The sequence below is a fragment of the Melozone crissalis genome, unplaced genomic scaffold (genome assembly GCF_028551555.1).
Source record: "Melozone crissalis strain CALT ecotype California unplaced genomic scaffold, PUWL_Pcris_2 ptg000042l_1, whole genome shotgun sequence".
Classification (NCBI taxonomy): domain Eukaryota; kingdom Metazoa; phylum Chordata; class Aves; order Passeriformes; family Passerellidae; genus Melozone; species Melozone crissalis.
In genome coordinates, this window is record NW_026535820.1 from 26,985,474 (window position 1) to 26,989,007 (window position 3,534).

Below are 3,534 nucleotides of genomic sequence, written 5' to 3' on the forward strand. Positions count from 1 at the left end.
AGTCTGAGAGCTTGGCAAACAGCTTCTACTCCTGGGGTCTGCAGCCTAAAAGAACATTTTAGTGCCTATCTTGTAGACAGACGGGCTGGTTTTGGATATAACCTTTAGTGTCAGACTTACAAAGCTGTTCAGAGGATTAACTCCTATTGAGCATCTCAGCTTTGAAGGAAATTGCACTAGGGAGTACTCACTGAGGCAGAGTTTCAGCTTCTGTAAATAAATACCATTGATTTGGGCTTTCACAGAGCTCCGTAACAGAGCATATTTAAAGGAGCATGATGCACATAAGATTTAAAAGTAAATTTGAAAAACCAGAGTCCTGGTGCCCTGATATCTTTATGATTACAATAATAAAAATAATCATCCATTAAAAACGAAACACAGAAAAGCACACAAACAAACAAACAAAACAAAGCAAACCACCCCTAGAAATGAAACCAGTAGTGAGATCAATCATCTGAACAATCCTCTGAATATTAAATTTTTCCTTTTTCTGAGGTAAGGTTTCTTATTTGGAACTGTCAGGAGTAAGCTAGCAAATGCTGGTAGCAGCTATACTTCACCTGTTCTGCCTGCTGTGTTTCCTTGGTCCTTTCCTCCTGTCCCCTAGTCCTGGGACAAGACCTGGAGCGGAGGCAGTACAGTATAGTTAGAACTTGCACAGTATAGTTAGAACTTGCTATTTCTGACATTCTCCAAAACATTTAGGTGCCTAGCAGAGAAGATGGGTGGGAATTTAGGTCAGGTGGAGGTCATAAAGAAGGTTAATTGCTGAACTACCCTGCCAAAGGAGGGGGTGTCCAGCTTCCTGTGTTCCTTGGTGGGTCCAGCCCTTAGAACAGTCTGTTTCCTCACTGAATCACTGTTTTACCCCAAGACTCACAGCCATGGGAGAGCAAAAGAAGCAGTATCATGAACATATTACAGTCAGAGAAGTTCTTTAAGGTAAAGGAATCTGTCTAAAATGAATAAAGAAAATAACAGGTTCTAACTTTCACCTTCTTTCATAGACTGTGAGTTTCTTTTCGTCTTGTTGATTCAAACTCTGATGACTGCCTTTCCTACATTCAGAAGTCTTTTTCAAAGAGATGTGAGTTTACACCCTTGAAAGACTTAGTTGTACTATTGATCATTGAATATTCTTTTGAACATTAAATTTAAACATTTCCCTTTCTGACCCAATGAAAAAAATTATTTTTATTATTATGGAAAAGGTTTTACTTCTCTTTAATCTCATATATTCATTTTCAAGTCACACAGATGGTAGTTACCCTAGAATACCCTTCAAGGTATTCAAAACTCAGTTTTTTAATGACAAGATATTTTACTACATTTATTTCCTTTCAGCAAAGTTTCTAAGACCTTAAAAAACCCACGGAACTATTTTACAGTTTAGATGGTATGCTGAGCTGGTTGCTATCCATGGTTGTGTCATTTTGCTTCATTGATTCTTTTTTCCTCCCTCTTAACTATTTGAGCAAGTGATACAGCTTGAAATAGCACAGTAACTGCTCAACATAAAATTTCCAAATTACGGTTGATGGAGTTTATTCAAAACAGTTTTTTAAATTCCAAAAGGAAAGGACAAATCTATGGGAAATATTGAAACTAAGCAGCAATAAACAATGGTTTGTTTGCACTGGAAAGTCTATTTACATAATCCAAACAACAAATATTGGGTCCCAACCTGCCAGACTCATAAAATATTTAAAGAGTTCTAATATTGCATTTCAAATTGAGATTTTGGAAGTTTTGTGTAGCTTGCTAGTTTTTAAACCAATAAGAATATTGATAAGTTTGGGGTTGTTTTCTTTGTGGTTTTAATTTGTCACTTGTTCAGCTGCTGTTCACTGATATTACTATGGTACAAAAATGAAGCTGTTGTTTTGAGATTGTTTTTTGAAAAAAAATAACATATTGTTCTTATTATGCTATGTGTGATGTGATTTTCCCTGTGGATTATCCTACTGGTAGAACTAATATGTTTACAGAATTTGAATTAAAACAGATTACATACCTGCAAAGGAGTGCACTATAGATTTTGTTTTGTCTTCAAAAATAAGCAATTTTTTCAAAAAGACAAGCTGAAAGTACCAAGAGAGAAAAGAAATAAGGGCAGTACCACAAATAATCAAAACAATCTGATATTCCAGATATTTCACTTCAACCTCTCCCTTTTTTACCCTCAGTAAAGCAGGGATGTATTCTGATGGTCTCTAAAAGCAGTAAAACAATACCATCTTCTCAGCCTATGGATGTTTGTGTATCTCCAATTTTGTCTCTCCAAATGAGACCTTCTGTGTAATCAAGTCCATTACATTGTTATTTTTGGATTTTCATTATCAGGGGGACCATAAGAAATGACCCAATGCTACAAGGTTTCATCTGTAAGGCTGTGCACAAGTTAGAATTATCTGCTATGACATTTGATAACTCAGGAAATAAACCAACTTGTTAGTAGTACAGTTCTGTGTATCCTCATCAATTTCACATTCAAGCATTTGTATATCTGAAAACCTTCAGCAAGTGAAATTTAAAAAAAAAATGAACATCCATGGCAACGTGTCCTTGTTCAGGAGTACAGAAAACCAAAACAAGATGTTTTTAATGGTATATGACATTGTGAGCAACTTAAGTTGAAAGGACACTTTAGTTTAGGACTTTAGATTTTTAGCTGAAGTGTAGGATAAACACATGATGCTATTATTGCTCAGATAGTGAAGAGAAGCCTTGTGTCCATGTTATTCTCAGAAGAAACTAGGTCCCTATTTTCCAGTGCACGTGAAGAAAGCTTTCACTGGAGAAGGCTGTGCAAAATGTGCTTTTTGCTGTTAGGCTGTGATGCTCTTCCTAGCCAGCCAAGCAGAACCAGTACCTGATTTGTAGGCAGGCTCATGACGCCTCCACCACTAACCTCTTTCAAAATAAAACCCAAATGAAAACACCAAACACTGTATCCAGCAACGTTTTTACATATGCTTCAAGAGAAAAGTGGAATCAGGTATAGGTGAGCCAGGCACACAGTTTGCAGTATGCTGACATGATTATCAGCCGTCATGGTAACACCTTCATTTACTGGGGTTCTGTCCTCAGTAATTCAGCAGATTTGCAAAAGGCCAAAAGATGCATAGATCCTAATTCTCAGGTCTGCCTTCTAGTTCTGTTTGTTTAAGGATTTATTTTTTTGTCTGTTTGTTCAATTTCTGTGTGATTTCTTTTGTAGGTTCCAGCAGAATATATACGTATGCACACATACAACCACATATGTATGTGTATTGTTTTGTAAATGTTCTCAGTCATGCTTTCTTCTGCTTTGCACCATTTGCTCATATACCTTCCATGTTCTCATTTATTTTTTGCGCAACTAAACCTTATAATAAATTATTAAATATAACCTGACAGTGACAGAGTCTTCCTGTTTTGTTTTCTTCTGGGCATGGGGGGGAATGAGGGGTGAAGGAGTCGGGGAGGAGAGCAGGGGCTACGCTCCAATTGCATCCCCAAAAAGAAAACACTGAAATTGCTGTGGTGAGT